This window comes from Caretta caretta, chromosome 1 (genome assembly GCF_965140235.1).
Source record: "Caretta caretta isolate rCarCar2 chromosome 1, rCarCar1.hap1, whole genome shotgun sequence".
Lineage (NCBI taxonomy): Eukaryota > Metazoa > Chordata > Testudines > Cheloniidae > Caretta > Caretta caretta.
The window spans coordinates 98,939,214-98,959,973 of record NC_134206.1 but is presented as its reverse complement, the minus strand read 5'-3'; the positions used below and the strand labels follow the sequence as shown (position 1 = coordinate 98,959,973).

Below are 20,760 nucleotides of genomic sequence, written 5' to 3'. Positions count from 1 at the left end.
GCCGCCGCCGCCAGCGCGAGCCGCTCGCCCCGCCCGCGCTCACCCCCCCGCCATGGGCGCGCCCCCGCTCTGCCCCCGCCCCGCGCTCGCCCGGGCGGCGGACGCTCCTGCCGCGACAGCTCCTCCTGGGCGGCGCTGCCGGTGGCGGGGCCGCGCGCTCAGAGGCGGCGGCGGCGGCGCAGCGAGGCGGCGACCCCGCCCCTTAGTCCTCTGTCGCCAAGGCAACAACCCGCCAGCCAGCCAGCGCGAGCCAAGCCGCCACGTGACCAGGAGCAAAGTTGCCCCGCCAATCGCAGGGCAAGAGCGCGTCCCACATGCGGCTGCTGCTACCAGCTTCCTCCTCTTCCGCTGTAGCTTAGGAAACAGCGACCCGCCTCCAACCCTCCTTCGGACATGAGCTTCCCCAGCGGCCAACCGGAGGCCACGCGTTTGTCACGCGCACGGCTGAGTGAGCCAATCGGAGAAGGGCAGCAGAGGGTCGCTGGCGCGAAGCGCGGCGGCGGCGGTGTTCGCGACGGCAGCTGCTTACGCTGCGCGCGGGCGGCGGCTGCTCCTTAGCGCTGGTGGCGCGGCACGCGCAGCTCAGCGCGCGAGGCGGGTTTGCCGGTGTCGCGGCTGCTGCAGGTGTAGCAGCCCTATGGGGCTCCAGCCTCCCGCTGCTGCCTGCGCCTGAGCCGGGCTCTGCGGGCGGCCCTAGCAGCCAGGGGCTGGCTTGCGAAGGCGTGGGACGATAGCCAGCCAGAGGCAGTGCCCGCCCCGCCGCAGTGCAGCGCTTCTCCGAAGAAGTGAGCTGTCGCTCAGGAAAGCTTATGCTCAAATAAATGTGTTAGTCTCTAAGGTGCCCCAAGTCCTCCTGTTCTGTTTGCGGAGACAGACTAACACGGCGGCGACTCTGGAATCTGTGCTCCCTGTTACCTAACAAGCGGCTGCCAGCAACAATCCTGGCCTGGCTCTTGTAGGCTTGTGCCTGAGCGGCCGCCTGTACTGCAGTGGGCCTACTCAGCTGTGTAAGTGTTTGCAGGCTTGGGGGTCATGGGTGTAAAGCGCGTTTCTTTGCCTTTGTTTCTAATGACAGTTTAGGGCTAAATCCCACTTGGCCCTTGAGCTAAATCCAGATGTGCACATTGGGAGGAAGAGAGATAACCAGAGAAGAACGAATGAAGGCGATACGTGGAAAGGAAGAAGACTTGCCTTGAACATTCTGGCAAGATTCTCACTCCTGGGTTTTGTTTGCTCTTACATAAGACAAGTAGAACTCCCCAATCTCTAAAATTGTTGATCTGCAAGGTCAGCAGTACTGGTTGGAGGTGGTAAGCAAGCCGTGCTTAATTTGTGCTGGCACCTCCAGGCTTGGTAGTTTGTAGCCCTAGCAGCTCTGGGCTACTGCATCAGTTATGAATGTAAAAAAATTTCTTGAGCCCCAGCACCTCTTTCATTACAAATTAAGCAGTGTGCACAAGCCTCTCCCTCCACTTGTGATTTAGGAGTTTAAGCACTGACCTGAGGAGTCTTCTGGTTAGTGCCTTTTTGACCGAAGTCAGCAAATGCACTCACTTTAGGTGCAGCTCTGCTTTTCATCCTGTCTAGCTTTTAGTCAGCTTTGAGTATCCTTTTGTCTCTCTACTTTTCAGACATCCAATTTTGTTTCCTCATTAATTTTATTTTTAGGCCTTGTGGTTGATGCTAAGCAGGGAGTCTTTGGTCTCTGGAGACCTTGGAGAACCCTTGCCTTGTGTTCTTGTACTTCCAATGTCTACACGTCTGGTGCTTCATCTCAATGTTTTGCTTTAGCACTTCGATTCCTTTTTTCTCACACCTTCTTTCTTCTGTGGCTTCAGTTTTGAACTTTGAAGCTTTTTGCTTCAAGGATCTCGTTTTGTATTTTAGGAGGTTGTCATACTGCAATCTCTCAATCAGGAGGAAGACTGCTCATTTGCATCTAATGATGTTCATGTGGCAAAAGGATATCTAACTGATGATTTCTAGCTAATGAGAATGTTCAGTGCATCTTCTGCCTGGGAATTGGACATGAGCAGATGTCTGAGTGCTCAGGTTATGGCTTCCAGTCAGATCAGTATTGACTAGTGTAACATTTTCAGTGATGCTGATATTTTTGTTTCTGTTGGTCTCTTCAGACCAGAAACGTATTGTTTGGCCATCCTTTACACTTAGCGAGCTCTCCGCTTGTTGCTCCACAATGATACATTGTCTCAAAATGGACTAAACTACCCTGCTTCAAAGGGACAAATCTTTCAGAGCTAGCAGAGTCATCTGTCTCAAGCAAGGTAGCAGAGAACCTCTGAATGGTATCTCAACAGAATTTGGCACAGGATGTATAAGCCACACTTTGGCATATGGTTTAAGTATTCTTTGAGGGGCAGTGGCACTTCTACAAGTGTCGGCACTTGTAGTGCTAAAACTGTACTTAACAATTTTGGCTGTCATTTCCCGACTGATTCTTGAATGGTGTAGACAAGTCTGGCTAGTATTTTGAGGGTGGCTCCAAACAGCCTTGGTGCCTTTATGCTAGCAGTGACTGAATGAGGCATTGATGCCAATGGCCTGTTGAGCTGGAGCTCCAATGTACTAACAGAGATCAGATATCAGAGCACCACGGGGTTTGCACTGCAATATGGAACCATAAAAAGACTGCACTTTAATGGCCTCATTTTCAAAAGTGCTGAGCCCCCCACCAGGAAGTGTTAGGAAAGTAGTAGCGCTGAAAACCTTTTCTATTTGGCCCCCTCAAAAAATCCACTGTTAGTACAAATGGAAGGAGGACGTGTAATGTAGCATACTCTAGAAGAGAGGGAAACAAAGACAGTTGTTACAACTTGTTGCTAGCCATGCAGTGTTCAGAGTTATTTGCATAATGTCTTCTCAGCAAGAACAGGTATTCTCGTTGGTGTTCTGCAGGTGGGGAATGAAGAGTATACCTGTTCTTAGGTCTTCACCCTCTCCTTACCCTAGCTGGACTCTGTTCTCTCTCCCTTTATAGAAATAAATAAATATAGAGCATCTTGGGCTCTGTGCCAGTTCTACCAGACTCAGCTGCTCATGCATATTACCTGCACCCTTTTTATTCAGGGAGTAGTTGGCAACCAGCAGCAAGGGAAATTTGGGTCAATTTGAGGGGGGAGAGACTTTTCCTGGCAGAGAGGAAGCGGCACCAGTAGGACTTTTGGCAAAAATCTCAGCCACACATCCATAAAGGCAGAAAGGCTCCCTCTTCCCCAGCACAGCATCCCTATTGGCCCCTCCAACTTGTTGGAAGATATCTAATCCCCAGGTGCCATCTTGTTGGGATTTGGCTAGTTTCCAAAGGGCTAAAAACATTTGTGAGGACTTATATGGGGCAGTTTTAAAGTCTGTCTCACAATTTATTTTTCTCTTTTATGGTTTATGTTTGTAGTGTCACACTTCAAGCCAGAAGAGCACAAGATAGTTGTTTTTATGAACGCATTAGGGCATGATTCTACTTTATTTTATACTACTAAAGGCTACAATGAGTTCTAGGTGAGTAGACCCTTGTGTGACGGGTTCGGTCACAGAGTTCCCATTGCGACTGTCACCTGATGTGCTGAAATTACCTCTGAGCCCGTTTTCCTTGCCAGCTTGGGACTCCAGAACCCTGCCTTGTTGAGCCAGACACGCTAGCCTGCTGCAACACAGACCCAGGGTCTGGGCCACGCCCCCAAAGCTGTAAACTTTAACTAAAAACAGCTCAGCGGGTTACTTGTCACCAGCACCCAGATACCCAGCTCCCAATGGGATCCAAACCCCAAATAAATACGTTTTACTCTGTATAAAGCTTATGCAGGGTAAATTCATAAATTGTTCGCCCTCTGTAACACTGATAAAGATATGCACAGCTGTTTGCTCCCCAGATATTAATCACTTACTCTGGGTTTATTAATAAAAGTGATTTTATTAAGTATAAAAAGTAGGATTTAAGTGGTTTCAAGTAATAACAGACAGAAAAAAGTCAGTCACCAAGCAGAATAGAGCAAAACACGCAAGTCTAAGCCTAATACATTAAGAAACTGCCTACAGGTAATATCTCACCCAAGAGATGTTCCAGTAAGCTTCTTTCACAGACTAGACTCCTTCCTAGTCTGGGCCCAATCCTTTCCGCAGTACAGTCTTTGTTAGATCCAGCAGACATCTCAGCTGGTAAGCAGGGGTTTTCTCATGACTGGCAGCCCCTTTTGTTCTGCTCCACCCCCTTTTATAGCTTTGGCACAAGGTGGGAATCTTTTCCCTGTGCTTGTCCCCACCCCTGCCTCATCAATGGAAAAGTACAAGAATTAAGATGGATTCCAGCATCATGTGACATGGTCACATGTCACTGTAAGACCCCCCCCCCAGTCTGCATTCTTCCTGGGTTGGCCCACACATACAGGAAGGTTTGCAGGTAAATAAACCATTTACAACCAATTGTCTGGGTCAATGGGAGCCATCAAGATTCTAAATCACCATAATCTTTAATTATGCAAAGAATGTCGGGGGGGCGGGGAGGAAAAAACAAGGGGAAATAGGTTACCTTGCATAATGACTTAGGCTTGAATAGAGACTAGGAATGGCTAAGTTAATTGTATCCAATTTGCAAATGAATTCCAATTCAACAGTTTCTCGATGGAGTCTGGATTTGAAGTTTTTTTGTTGTAATATAGCAACTTTCATGTCTGTAATCGTGTGACCAGAGAGATTGAAGTGACGCGATTACAGACATGAAAGTTGCTATATTACAACAAAAAAACTTCAAATCCAGACTCCAGCGAGAAACTGTTGAATTGGAATTCATTTGCAAATTGGATACAATTAACTTAAGCTTGAATAGAGACTGGGAATGGCTAAGTCATTATGCAAGGTAACCTATTTCCCCTTGTTTTTTCCTACTCCCTCCCCCCCCGCCCAGACGTTCTTGTTAAACCCTGGATTTGTGCTGGAAATGGCCCACCTTGATTATCATACACATTGTAAGGAGAGTGGTCACTTTAGATAAGCTATTACCACCAGGAGAGTGGGTTTGTGTGTGTGGGGCGGGGGGGGGGGTGAGAAAACCTGGGTTTGTGCTGGAAATGGCCCAACTTGATTATCATACACATTGTAAGGAGAGTGATCACTTTAGATAAGCTATTACCACCAGGAGAGTGGGTTTGTGTGTGTGGGGCGGGGGGGGGGGTGAGAAAACCTGGGTTTGTGCTGGAAATGGCCCAACTTGATTATCATACACATTGTAAGGAGAGTGATCACTTTAGATAAGCTATTACCAGCAGGAGAGTGGGGTGGGGGGAGGTATTTTTTCATGCTTTGTGTGTATATAAAAAGATCTTCTACACTTTCCACAGTATGCATCCGATGAAGTGAGCTGTAGCTCACGAAAGCTTATGCTCAAATAAATTGGTTAGTCTCTAAGGTGCCACAAGTACTCCTTTTTGCGAATACAGACTAACACGGCTGTTACTCTGAAACTTGTAAGGTATTACAAATCTTATAATCTATTGAGTGTGTTCATCCTATTTGTTTGCATGTATTATTTCTATGTCTGGGTGCTGGAGATAGGAAACCTGCTGAGCTGTTTTTAGTTAAAGTCTGCAGCTTTGGGGTTGTGGACCAGACCTGAGTCTGTGTTGCAGCAGGCTAGCATGTTTGGCTCAACAAGGCAGGGTTCTGGAGTCCCAAACAGGCAGGGAAAATGGGCTCAGAGGTAATCTTAGCATATCAGATGACAGTCCCAAAGGGGCCTCTGTGACCCAACCTGTCACAGATACATGCCTACAAATAGTAGGAATATATTCAGTAGGTTATAACCTTTGTAATGATACCTTACAAGAGACCTTTTGCATAAAGCATATTCCAGTTACATCATATTCACTCTCATAAGCATATTTCATTAGATTAAAAAAAAATGGTTAATCCATAGGATAAGGTGCTGGCTGCTGGAAGAAAAGATGCCTGGATTTTTTCCCTCTCACACACACACTTTTTAAAAGGAAGAGCACAAGACAGTTGTTTTATGAACGCATTAGGGCACGATTCTACTTTGTTTTATGCTGCCTAAGGCTACTATGAGTTCCGGGTGAGTAGACCCTCGCATCTATGCAGAGCCCCTTCAAAGTAAACGGGGCTTCATGCATGCAGATGAGTCCAGCCACCCTGACTTTATGGCAGAATCATGGTCCGAATTTGCAATGAAGGAATGTAATTGTTAGCACTTGCACAGGAAGATGTCAAAGGACTTTTTAAACAGTAATGAATTAAGCCTCATAACATCCTTTGCAATCGATAAGTATGCCCATTTTACTGTCAGGTAAATTGAGGCACAGAAAGGTTAAGGCCCAGATCCACAAAAGGACTTGGATGTTGAGTGTCACAGTGTCCAGAAAAATCACAGGAATAACCCTGCAATCCAAAAAGCCTGAGTTAGGCATCTAGACTCCTATATAATGAATGGGGAGAGAGGCACCTGGGAATGTGATCTGCAAAGCTAGCACAATAGACTGTGAGCCACCTAAATTAGAGCATGGAAGATGCTGAGCAGAAAGGTGTATGCTAAACCCCACACTCTCGCAGAGATAGGTGCCTAAGTCTGGGGTGCAGGGAGATTCCCATTTCTATTTGCAATTCACAAAGCAAGGGAAAGTATACCATTCAGCTGCCTGAATTGCATGCCAGGTTTTATGCTGGTAGGGATGCTCAAAAACCACCTACTGGATCAGGCCCCTCAGGTGAGTTCACATTAAACACATGAAGCGGGGGAGGAGGATGTTCTCCCTTATAACCGTTAGCCTAGTGGGTACGGTACTCATCCAGGATATGGAAGACTCTCAGTTTAAGTTCTCCCTATGTCCGATGATGAGTAGAGATTTGAACAGGGATCTGCCACCTCCTAGTGAGTGCACTAACCACTGGACTATGAAACATTCTGATATGAGTCTTCCTCAATCTCTTCTGCTGAAGTTGTTTCACTTTAATTAAATGAATAATTAAATCTGAAATAGGCCAGAAAAATTTAGTGACTCTATGGTTTGCTTGTTAGAGCAGTGACAGGAAAAGAACCCAGGTCTCCCGACTCCATGTCATGAACTTTAATCACTAGACCATGCATTCATTGGTTTACTGTCTGATTTGGTAAACTCTGTTTTATAATCTAAGATTTAAGATAGTTTTACTTTAAGCAAAGTGAGTTTATTTCTAAGTTTCCTAAAATATCACTCACAGGAAATCTAAATCTGATGTTTTTCATTAGTAAATCCTAATTTTAGAGAATTTAAGGTACAAAAAAAAAAAAAAAAAAAAGCCAGCTAAATGGTAAAAGGGGACGTAAGAAATGCCAGACTGGATCAGGCCCATGGTTAGGGCTACGATGAGGTCACAGATTCTGTGATTTTAAAAGAGGTCCGTGAATTTGGGCTTCAGCCCCAGGGGCGGGGCTTGGGGAGAGCCCCACCTTCACTCCCTGCCTCATTTCAATTGTCAATGCTTCTGCATTGTAATACTTTATTGTTCAATTGGTACACATTTTTGTTGTTGCTATGACTATACCCTGATTGTGTACATTTTTCCCATGCCTGTTCTGTGAATTTTGCCTAATTTTACCATGACAAAATCATATCCATGCTTGTGGTTCATCTAGTGCAGTAAGCTGTCTCCAGGAGAGGCCAGCACCAGATACATCACACAAAAGAGTAAGAACCCTTTAGTAAGCAGATGTGGATGGGATAATGTGCCTAACTCCTATTAAAGATTGGTGTAAGCCTTGAGCATAAGGTTTTCTCTCCCCACCGCATACCCTTTTTTAGTATTAACTGTTAGAACTTTGGATATTCTTACTAACCATAAAAACGTCCAGTTCCTTTTTGAGTCTTGCAACGCTCTTGCCTGCAGTGGCATCTAGTGGCGTTGCATTTCAGTCAATGTACATATTGTGTTAAAGTGTTTATACTATTCCTAATTTTATATATTTTTATCATGTCTTAGACACCTCCTGTCTCATGTAAGCAATCCACACCTTTTCAGTCTCTTCATGTGAGAGTTTTTCCATGCCCTTAATCATTCACAGCTCCTTTCTCTGACTCCTTCCTGTTCTTCAATATCCTTTTTGATCTCTATGGTCCTGGCATAGTGGGTGTGCCATGGGTATGTTAGCAGTGGGGGAAGGAGTGAGGAGAGTGTGTGGTTGGAGTACGATGTTCCTCACTGGTTCTCAGAGGACCCTCTAAAGAGTGAAGCTTAAACCTGTCACCGGTAAAGACTTGCACTGCACCACAATCCTGACTCCTTCATTTGCTTTACTATTTATCTGATTCAATAAGTATGTAACTTTTAAACAATTATTTAGATGTACAATTTGAAATATGTGCAGCATAAAAGCAGTAGCAGGCACATTAAACTTTTCCCTCGGCAGTCATTTAGGGTTTTTGTCAGAATAAACTATTCAGAATTAATCCTATCATTTATTTCACATGGTGACAAGATTAGTACTGTTGCAAATCAGCAAAGCTTTCTATTATCTCCTAATTAATGCTTGCTCTTGATTTTACAGAATATCCAAGTAATGGATGGAATCACAGAGCTCAGATAACTATAATGGTTTGAAAAAAAATATGAACACTCGATCCAGTCAAATACCCATCTGTGTCAGGTGATAAGGTCATATTTAATTGAAGCCCTCAGTTAAATTTAAAAAAGAAATTACTCTTTTTTTTAAGCTGCACAGGAACATTTGATCATACCATTTCTCAAAGCTCTGGTAAAGTATAGATAGAAATACAGTGGATTAGCCAGTGACTTGATTTTGTTGTTTTAGTGGTTTTTCAGAAGCTGTTGTTGATATAGTATGGTGCTTTCAACAAAGTTTTGTTTCCCATACAAGCAAGAAAGAACCCTCAATCATGTTAATAGTTTTAATGAAAAGCTTCCACTGCATATCTAATTGATCTGAGAAATACTTATCTGCCAGTGAAGAAATATTTATCTGCCAGTGAAGTTAGGTTAAATGTCTGCATGACCGTGGTCACTGTGGGGGCTATCCTGAGACTGCTCAACCAGGGCAAACTGCAAATAGGGCAGATGATCCGCCAAATGGGTGGTTTATTCTGTAATTAAATTTCCCAGCCAAGTCTAATATAGCAAGGGTTACTTAAAACCTTATTCACCGTATATAAAGTTCTACCAATCTACAAACACATTACCTACCAGGACAGTGAATATTTCAGATCTTACCTAAATACATGCTTACATCCAATCCTTATTAACAAAATCTAAGATTTATTAGAAAAGAAAGAGATAGTGAGGTTAAAAGATCATTGCACATACAGACACAAAGTTCTCAGGATGGTTTCATAGCAGAGATGTGAGGCTGCTGATTTGTAAAAGTCCTTCTAGAATTAGGTCAATAGGTTATAGTCCAATAGGCAGCCCATTGTGCAGAGTCTGATCAAATTCTTCCATGAGAATTTGTAGGGATAATCTAGAATAGACCTGGAGACCTCAGTCTTGCAACATAGACTTTTCCCTGACAAAGATTAAGCAGATCTGAGATCAGACCCAAAAGATCCTTTGTAGTTGAAGTGCAGATGATAAGTCTCTTGGCAGCAAATGACCACAGCAGGCATTCCTTGGATGAAGAATAGGTAATGTATGTTGTTGCTTTGCTATAAATCTCTATGTCCTAGGCATACACTGATAACTAGTTCCATTGATTAGCATACGACAATTAACCATTCAAACAGTTCACAGGTAGTTTAAAAAACTTCAAAGAGAAATAAAGACAGTGATATTATTACACCACAAGTTCTAAATGTAAATATCCCTTTTTGATCTCTGAATCAATAGACTATAGATGAAATATTATAGACAGGAACAAAAGTTTAGCATCTACAATTAGATCTAATTAATTAATTAATTAGAAGCTAATTAGATCACATTGTTAAACTTCTAACAAGGTATAGGTAAACAGACAAATACAGTTAGTATCTATTTCTGATTCTCTAACAATACAGGCCCTACATTTCAATTATTCTAGTTTATATAACATGGCTTTGCTAACTATCTATAAGGAATGGCCCTGTTTACCATGTCAATACTCTTCTAATGTGTCCTTAAGGGTTATTTTCAAGTCAACCAGCCTGCTGGTTGCTTAACCCTCTCTAGCTCAGTGTCATAGTCTGATATTCAGATGCACCTTCAGGACTGAAGAAGTCAGTTTCAAAATATATAAAGATACGTAAAAAAATAAACTGAAAATGGCTACTTTGTTACTTCATGGCTTTTTTTTTTTTTTTTTTTTGGTTCAGACGTTCAAAAGAAATCAATTCAACACAAGATTTATGAGGAAGTGAGACAATGAATAGTCTGGTTTCGTTAGGGTGCCAGAGTCTGAATAGTCACCACAAGTCATACTGCTAATTTTTTTGAGTCAGACTTAAAAGGAAATGTTTAACTCCTTATTTTATAGAACAAGATTTCAGCAGCAGTGTCGTACATTTCATTACAATTGGATTTGTAAGCGGTGCCAACAGAAGATCACAGTTACTGCACCTATTTCCTTTCCCTCAATCAGTTTTTTTATCATTTAGTTTTAATACAGTGAAATCTCTAAAGACTGGAGTAGCTATGTTCTGGGGAAAGTGAGCTAAGATAGCCACAGTTTGAATTAACTTTTAAAATAGAGTGGTTTTTTTCTCAATAAACAGCTAGTTGTCCTCATTTCTCAGACATGGTCTACAGACAAACTTGCATATATTTAATTTTTTTCCTAAAACTGATTTAGTTATTTCAGGACAAGTCTATTTGTGGAAATGGGTTTTTTGGGAATAAAAGTGGCTAGCATCAATTTGCCAATTGATCTTTAACCAGATTATTCCAAAATAAGAGTCTCTGCCTACAGACTTGAACTGAAATAGTTAAATTAATTTTGATTCACACTGTTACAACCATGAATGAGCTCCCCTTGTGATGCTCATCAAGCTGCTGTAACAGACCAAACCTGGGGACCGGTGTGCCCTTAGGCGATCTGGAACTAGATGGTATCCACTCACTGTATCAAACTCTGGGCTTCTATGCACACTTTCTGGGTGCAGAGCCTTTATCTAGCAACTCTTCCTGGAATATGGGACACTGTAGTCCAATTTGTGACAGGATCCCTGAGATACAAGCTGGGACTGGGTACCACTGTGCCTGTTTAACTCTCCAGCCTGGGCTGTCTCCCACAATGTTTTGCTAGAGACAAGCAGCAAACCCCTCCAGGTGTTGTTATCACTTAGTACAACAGCATGTGGAGCCCCACACCCAGCTAGATTGCATGAATGCTTCCTGAGCCACTCACAAATCACACAGAGAAAGGCACCAGCCAATTCCCTGCTCTTCCCCCACAAGCTCCTTAGCCCTGAAACCCCCCTCCCCCAACTATACCGTCTTGCCCTGGTCAGAAGCCTGACCAGTGTAAATTCATTACCTACTCTGCCCCTTCCTCAGTGTGGAGAGGACATGTACCAGCCTTTGTAAACTGAGCTGAGATTTCCCAAGCACTTTAATCAAAACCCACTGGTTTAGGTAAAATATAAAACAGGTTTATTAACCACAGAAAGATAGATTTTAAATGATTATAGGCACAAAAGGTCAGAGACAGAAAATGAAAGAAAATAAAAGGTAAGAACACAATCTCAATCTTAAACCTTATTAGACTGCGGTATTTGGATCAAGCAATTTTCCTTATCCCACTGGATACTACAGGTAGGTTATAGTCCGTAATACATAGGCATTCCCTTTAAGCCTGGGACCAATCTCCTCAGTGCAAGTCTTTATGTTTGCAGCGCTGTTGGTGCTTCCCCCTGTGCATGTGTGTCTATACACAAACACATGCATTTAATGAAGGGTAAATATGCTATATTTAACCATGTGATTTTTTTCGCGGGGGGGAGGGGAATAAAAGGCCCAAGATGTCCTTAGTTGTAGTATTTCCCCCAAACAGGAAGTCCTGGGGCCAGCACCTCAGCAGGTATAAATTGGCATAGCTCTTCTGTCTTCAGTGAATCTACATCAGTTTATATCAGCCAAGGGTCTCGCCTTGGGAATTTGTGCATCAACTGTACAAACGTGTGTGTGTGTCTGTGTACACTTCAACCTGTCATGTTCAAATAAATAATAATGGTCCATTTCTGCGCTCGTTTACACATCTGCCACTCCTTGATTTAAAGTGTGTTCCATGAAGTAAATGAGAGAAGATTGTAGTCAGCTTTTACATTGATCTGTAACTACTGTATAGCTCAAAATGCTTCATAAAAGTACTTTAACATTCATTAGCTTCATTTTCAGATGGGGAAACTGAGCCGCAGCAACGTTAAGTGATTTACTCAAGGTCAAGTGAGTCAGTGGTAGAGCAGAGAACGGAACCCAGCTCTTCAGATTTATAATCCTGTGTCTATCCACTGAATGATGCTGCCTCCCTAAGTGTGAAACAATCGTTCAGAACAAAAAAATACAAAATAACTGATAGTCCAGTTATTACTTAGAAAGTAAGCTTTAAATGATGTGGGACAAATTTAGCATAAACAACAAGATCTCTAAGCATCAAATTCCCAATGTCAATAATTAATGGTAATGAAAATAAAGAGCCCTTAAGATGACGGTGGAGCAGAGACAAATTTGGATCTGAAGTAAGAGATGACCCTCCCACACATCCCCCATCCCCACTGAGGATAGTTGAGAAGTTTCAGAGTGTTTTTCCAAAACAGTCCATTGAAGAGTTTAATCTGGTTTGGAACACTGAGACAGAAAGATGAAAAAAGAGGGGAGCGACAGGAAGAAAAATGATGGTTCCTTAAAAAGTTAAAACCAGTAAGAGGAGAGTTTGTTCTTATTATCACCAAAGCATGAAAACTCTTGGGTACCGCACAGAGATTTTTTTCTTTATTTCAAAACATTTGCTGGGGAAAGCAGGAATCAAAGATTCTTCTGATATCAGACCATTATTACCCAATTACCAAATGAGGTGGTTGCCTTGGGTGGGAGTGACGGGAGGAAAAACTGGAATTCAAACATATTCCAACTGAAAGGCAAAATGTAACACAAATGACTGAGTAACTGAAAAAGTTCAAGGATATAAATGATGAACCCAAACATTGCTTGGGATGGGATAGAAATGGTGCCAAGAGGTTGAATAATAAGAAATTTTCAAAGGGAAAAGGCTTAGTGCAAGTGGAAATCAGACACTGTATGGAAAGTGCGCAGCAGTGGAACTGGAATACAAAGCAATTCCTCTTCAAGACGACCTGGATAGATTTAATAGCTGTACAGGCAGAGCTGGAGGCAGTACTAATCACCAAAAAAGAAAAAAATTACCATCAGCCTTTTTTTTCTTTAAGGCTTATTTAGAAACAAATACAAAGTACAGCTCTAAATGGATGAAATGTTATAAAAGCCATCAGGAGCTTTTCCTAACACTTAAAAGAAAAGAAATGTATTTCATGGCTATAATGTAACTGAAAGCTCTGTGTGGAGGCTGAATGAATAGCTGAAGCAGTGAGACAGTGTTGATAATAACGAGTGCATGGAGCTGAAGCAGACATAAAGACCTATGACTTGGGAAACACAGTGAGCCAAGAACAGGGAAGATCAGACGACAGAGGGAATTCTGGGAGGAAGAGACTGAAGTGTGTTGACACTGACAAGTCCCAGCAAGTGAAGAGACTCCTATGAAGAAATAACACAGCTGGGATATAGAAGGATAATGAAAGAACCAAGGTGAGCCAATGTGGAACCTTCTCAATGTTTGCTTTCCAGAACGAAATCCAGAAGGGCCATATTGGTATCAAGTCTGCAGCCTTTCCCCCTTCTGAAGTGAAAGATCCAGGGGCTTGAGCAACAGCTAAAGGCTCTGAAACCAATGGAGCAATTCAAATGAAGTTTCATGTATTTTAAGGCCAGAAGAAACCATTAGGTCATCTTGCCAGACCTTCTGTATATCATAGGCCATTACATTTCACTCAGATATTCCCGTGTTGCATTAAATTAAAGCATTTCATTATTTAGGAGACTAAATGTTGTATGTCACTGGTAGAGAACAGGAGAGAGACTGGGGTGCCCCCAAGTGCCCAAGGAATGGCAAGGAATTGATTAGGTGAGATTTTCACAGATGCTTCCAGCAGGCAATCCATACCCCATGCTGCAGAGGAAGGCAAAAACTCCCAAGGTCTGTGCCAGTCTGACCAGGGGAAAATCCCTTCTCAGACCCAGTCAGATGATCAGTTTGACCTTGAGCATGTGACTGAACACACCAGCCAGAGAAAGAAGATTCTCTATACCATTGCAGAGCACTGGTCCAATGTGACCTAACGGTATCCCAATGGAAGAGGCTCACTGATATCTGATAGTAAGTTTCAGCTGGCTTGACCAGTTCAATGTACCCCAACTCACTGTGGTCATAACCTGTATTTCAAAAGTGTAATGTGAGATAGCAATAGAAAGCCAATACCATACTGATTATTAATAGTATAATGTGGTGTATACGTGGAGGACAAATTCAAAATTATAAATTTATTGGAAATTATGTTTTCAATGTGTGTGTGCAGGTAGAGCTAAAGTTACCCACCCTCGACAAAGGAATGTGATTCTGCCACCTTGAAGTATTTCCAGGGTACATTAAGAGACAATGGGAATGCAATTTAAATAAAAGGTAAATGGGACCATCAAGGGGAGTAGATAACCACTCCATGTCACCTTCCTCACAGCTTGAATGAACTTTGGGGGGGTACTCTTCAGAAGGATCCTTTTCAATGCTGCAGTGGGCTATAAAAGAGAGGGGCAAAGAACCCCAAGTTACCAGTCACGACAACAAAGGAACCAAGCGCTTTGGACTTTGTGGGAGAGCCTGACCAAGGAGGTGGTCAGCATCTTGCTGGAAAAGAGATTGGTAAGGAAACTACCTTGAACAAAGGCTGTAGCTTGTTTTCATTCTTAGCTTCTAGAAGGTCTTTTTCACTTTTATTTGTTGTAATCATTTCTAACCCTATCCTTTATACTTGAACTCACTTCAAATCCAATCTCATTTTGTTCATAAACTTGTTTTACTTTTAATCTAAACCAGCCCAGTGCTATGTTTGATTTAAAGTGAATGGTAACTCCAGTTAGCATGGCAAGCTGCTGGGTATTGTATCTGCAAAGGAACAAACAAACCTTAAGATCTCACTGAGTGGTCCAGGAGAGGGCAGGACATTGCAGGGTACACTGTTTGGGGATGGAGGGTTGTTGGGGGTCATCTTGTCAGGAGGCCAGAGTGTGGCTCTGGTGTAACAAGCAGGCTGCTGGAATGAGATGTATTGAGTCAGATCTGTTTAACCCACAGACATGCAGTGCACGCTCATATGCTGGCTGGGAGCGTCCAGACAAGGGAGCTCCAGTAGCAGAGTGTTTTGAGGCACTCAGGGATATGGGACAGGCAGTGACACACTCTCTCACTGGTCTGAACTGCACCCCAGAGCATGACACTGCCCCATCCAGTATCGTGTTTTCAGCTGAGGCCAGTCTCTGATGCTTCAGATGAAATCCCCCCCAGAATACGTCTGGCCAATTATGCACTGCACGAAAAAATTCCTTCCTTACCCCTGCAGGTGACTGGCTGAAGACCTGAAGCAAAAGATTTGATTGTAGTCACTCTGGAAGAGTGCCCTATGGCAGAAACAGCCAGAGACTGCAAACTGAAACAACAGTCAAGATAAATATGGAGGAACAAGAAAAGAGATGGAGTGTGGCAATGACGAAAAAAAGAAGAGGGTAAAAATCTATGGAAACTTGCAGCCTAACTACCAACACTAGATATTCTGCCCTTTGCAGAGGGCAGATGAAGAGCATGAACAGACAAAGAACAAGCTAAGGACAGACTGCAACCCAACCCATGACTAAGAGTGAAAGGTATTTCCCAATAACTGCAATAGCAAAGGAAGATTAGATATGCTTTAAATCATGATGTGAGGACTTCAGTAACTCAGCCAGAGGTTAGGGGTCTATTACAGGAGTGATGGGGGTGAGGTTGTGTGGCCTGCAATGTGCAGGAGGTCAGACTAGATCAGTGATACTCAGCCTGAGGCTTATGAGTTGCAAGTGGCTCTTCAATGTGTCTCCTGTGGCTCTTTGCAGTACATGATATTAAAACACTGTGATCTAATTATTACCCACTCTAAGCTATTAACCAATCAGGATGCTTTCACTATGTTATTAGCCAATCGTAGTTGATAAATAATAATACTTGGTCAATCATTTTGCTGTGAGTATGTATATATATATAGTTTGTGTTTATATATATATTTATATTTTTATATATAAACACAAACTAAATATTTCCCCGTCATACTGTTTAAATATGACTATATAACACTATAGTAAATGTAACAATAAACTCACACTACTGTGGCTCTTTTGGATAATGTTGATCACTAATTTGCCTCCTGAACCACTGAGGTCTGAATATCACTGAACTAGATGATCATGATGATCCCTTCTGGGCTTAATGTCTATGAATCAGTGCAAGGACTTAGAAAGAAGTGCACGTGGGAGTGATTCATGTATATGATCCTCTCGGTCCAGGTGGCTGTCCCCACCGGTTCCTACCTGTCTTTGGGCAGCTTGTCTCCTGCAGGTGCTATGCTACTAAGGGCTCTCCCATCTGCCAGCTGTGCCCATATCCCATGCAAGTGGGTTTCCAAGTGTGGAAGAAGCAGCAGTATAAACCTCTGCTGGCTCTTATCTGCAGTGCTTTGTCCCACAGTTTTGTAAGGAGAATATGGCAGAATGTGAATGGCTCCTGCCCTCTCCAAACTGGTGGACCTAAAACCATACAGAACCTCAGCAAAAAGAATTCCATGTAGTCAGAAGAAGGGGTAGCATACTGTGGAGACCACACTCTCCCCTTTTGCTATCCTGCTCCTGTCCCCGCTTCAATTCATGGGCTCAGGCTATTTTCCCCATGCAAAACAGGAGGGGAACGATGGGGCTTGAATTTTAACAAAAGGTATTTTACCTGGGGAAAAGCACCTGAAGGATGATTGTTGAGGGCACTGTGACATCAGAGGTTAAAAAAAATACGTCAAGCTACTGATGTTAGTTCATTTACTACTTAAGGAAGACTATAGCACAAACCTGTATTGACAGGGAGGTGAACTATATGACCTAACATCACACAGTCTACTTCTCATTTCTCATCACTAAATTCTGTACATAGTGCACTCATAATGATTACAATTTTGTGAAAGTGGATATTAAAAGTGATGTTTGCATTAATGAAAATATAGCCTTCTAGGAGAGGGACAGACATTTTCCACTTGTGTGTGTTTCTGTATTCATTAAATTTGGAGAGGCAGGTGGACAGGCAGTACTTTGGCTAACCCTTCTGGTTTTTGTTAATGACAGATTCTGCAGAACAGCAAGGCTCTGAGAAATTTTCAGCATAAGTGTATTTTGCAGGTTCAGAACTGCAGGCCCAAACACATTATCACAGCTGCAAAATATGTTAAAAGTGGCCAGACGAAGTGCTGTGGAATTCAAGGGACATGACTAATGTATACTTTAAATAACTTCTGAATACATTGTTCTAGATCATTAGGAGGTCTTGAATTTTCTTTCTTTCTTTTTTTTTGAAATCTTATAAGGAGTCTTTGCTGTTTGACAGCAGTTATGATTGTGAACAATGAAAAAGATCAAGGATTAAAACACTTTAATTCATGAAAATCCTTCTTTAAAAAATAGGCCTTTTGTACTAACTGGCTTAGAGCCTACATATAACCTAGAGCAGAAAATGCCTTCACCTTTAGAGTATAGTGAACCTCTAAAAGCCAGCTTCTTTGTTCCAGACCCTTTTAGTGCACCCCGTAACATTTGCCCCACAGCCAGAACTGTATCTCCTTCCTTGCTCCTGTTCCCTGCTTCTCTCTCTCTCTCTCTGTCTTACACCTGCTAAACTCCACCACAGTTTCTGCCAATCACTGTAATACATCCCTTTGAGCAGGCCAAGAGCTGCATGTTCCCTGTCTCCCTGCAGAGACTGGCTCTGGGCACTGTGGCAGTTCTTAACTTGCCCCTGCTTCCCCAAGCCTCACCTTTCTTGGTTTCTGCCTTGGGGATTGGCTGGGCCAGTTGGGAAAAGAGTATCTCCCCAGTTTTGCCTCTTAGAGACCAAAACCTCTCTTTTGGACTCCTTCTGTTGTTCCCAATTCCCCTAGGAAACCTCTACTGGAACCAATTTGTTTAGTAAATTGGTTAGTTGTGAGATCCAACCCCCTGCTCAAAGCAGGACCAATCCCCAATTTTTCCCCAGATTCCTAAATGGCCCCCTCAAGGATTGAACTCACAACCCTGGGTTTAGCAGCCCAATGCTCAAATCACTGAGCTATCCCTCTCCCCGCCCCCCCCCCCCGCATTACCTCATCCTCTGCTGGGGGTGTTTCCCACCATCTGACTTGGTGGTCTGCAATTTCAGGGTCCTGAAAAAAATCTCCTTCCTGATTTGTAGATGATCGGATAAAAGCAGTGGCTCCACCTTTGACTGGTCCGGAGACTATGTCCATTCCTTTCACCTTAGATACAATAATCTATGCTTTTATCACCTCAAAGCTTGATTACTGCAAATCATTCTACCCAGACCAGTCAAAAACAACAACTCGTTCAACATACAGTAATGTGACCAGTAAGTGAAGAAAACTGAGAACACAGAACACCATGGCTCTACAATGTACTCTAGCTGCCAGTCCAGTCCTAGAGAAAGGTCATGATCCTGGTCATCTCAAAGATTGCCAGCCTCTGTCTTTCTCTGCAGCAGTTCTGTTCCATGTGAATATTATGAAGGATGGACTCAAGGTTCAACCTTAAGAGAGCCAGTGTCAGGGTATTCTTGGTTGAGGTCTCCCAAAGATGAAACACATTCCATCACTGATCTGGCAGAGCCCAAATTCTGCAAACATCACATCATAGTATAAAGCCCATTTTTTTCTTTGGCCACTCCCCTACCAGTCATATGCCAAACTGGCCCCAACATTGTACTCCTGGAGCAACAATCCAGTCCCAACTACCTATAAGGAAGCCTCTTAAAATAGGGAGGAAGGAAGGAAGAACTGGCTGCTCCCCTTGAAGAATTTGTGATGCATGCAATAGTAACAATAATAAAAAAGTAAAGTAAATTCCCTTCATTGCAACATTTTCAAATTTCAAGAACTCAGTTGAATGTAAAATGATCTTTGATTTTAGACATTTTGGCTGCACAATATTTGATACTAAAAGAGTAATGTTCTGGGAAGGGTAGAAAGAGTGCCGTGTTAAGAAGAAACAGCTCTTGCTTTGTACAAAGAGGTGCTGCTAAATAGCTCTGACAGAGTCCTTTATTTAAACAGGAATAATTATATTCCACAGGAAACTTGGATTTGAAAGCAGTTCCACTGATAATTATTCTGAAAAAAGAAACACATCTGCTGCCTTCACCACAGCTTGTAGGCAGGTCACAAAATTTTTGTTCTTGGACCTATCTCAGATCCCAGGAAGATAGTTCATATTTTAGCACAAAACACAATGTGGTGGCTTTTGTTTTGTGCCTCTCACACAGAAAATAATTCTTCTTACCAGTAGGAAACAGACTAGTCATACAGGGGTAAAGATGAGATGCAGAGGGTGGGAGGAAACCCGGAAGAGAATCAATATGTCATTCTCTTAGGTTTCATCATTAGCCCCTGTTTGATGGTCCCTGGCCCACTCTGCAATCTTCTCTCTTCAGCCTTCCCATGATCCAAAAGAGATGTAACTGAACAATTTGTTATGAATAATATTCACTGTAAAAGTTGTCAACTTTTTCATTAAATAATTATATGCAGATATGTGTTTCCATTATTTGACCACCATGAATCTTTAAAAAAAGAACAGGAGGACTTGTGGCCCCTTAGAGACTAACAAATTTATTAGAGCATAAGCTTTCGTGGGCTACAGCCCACTTCATCGGATGCATAGAATGGAACATATAGTAAGAAGATATCTATATACATACAGAGAAGGTGGAAGTTGCCATACAAACTGTAAGAGGCTAATTAATTAAGATGAGCTATTATCAGCAGGAGAAAAAAACTTCTGTAGCGATAATCAAGATGGCCCATTTAGACAGTTGACAAGAAGGTGTGAGGATACTTAACACAGGGAAATAGATTCAATATGTGTAATGACCCAGCCACTCCCAGTCTCTATTCAAACCCAAGTTAATGGTATCTAGTTTGCATATTAATTCAAGCTCTGCAGTTTCTCACTGGAGTCTTGTTTTTGAAGCTTTTCTGTTGCAAAATTGCCACCCGTAAACCTTTTACTGAGTGGTTGAAGTGTTCTCCAACCGGTTTTTTGATGTTATGATTCCTGATGTCAGATTTGCGTCCATTTATGCACTAATAAATGGGTTAGACTCTAAGGTGCCATAAGTCCTCCTGTTCTTTTTGCAGATACAGACTAACACGGCTGCTACTCTGAAACAGGACTCTTCAGGCAGTCTGAGACAGACTTTCACCTGGTACGTTCCCCTTGTCCAGGTTCACAAAATACTGCCCACAGCAGCCTGTCCAGCAGCTGCTTGAACTTGTTGCCTTTTGTAAGAACACATGAACCCCCAGAAGGGAGCTATGTTGAAGTAACATTTTATTTAAAATGCCCAAACCATATTCCCACCCAACCCCACAATTCGCGTGCAAGTGTGAATGAGCAATGCAAGGTCATATTTCTAACTAATCTATATGGAAA

The 20,760-nt window shown here is 42.6% G+C and overlaps 1 long non-coding RNA gene across 1 annotated transcript; it reads left to right on the top strand.

Moving 5' to 3' along the window:
- The first annotated feature begins 105 nt into the window (after positions 1–105).
- LOC125638249 (uncharacterized) lies at positions 106–19,843 on the top strand. The gene is made up of 3 exons (XR_007357178.2): positions 106–1,007; positions 3,413–3,516; positions 15,615–19,843. It is a non-coding gene; the product is annotated as an uncharacterized LOC125638249 (long non-coding RNA).
- The last annotated feature ends 917 nt before the right edge of the window (positions 19,844–20,760 follow it).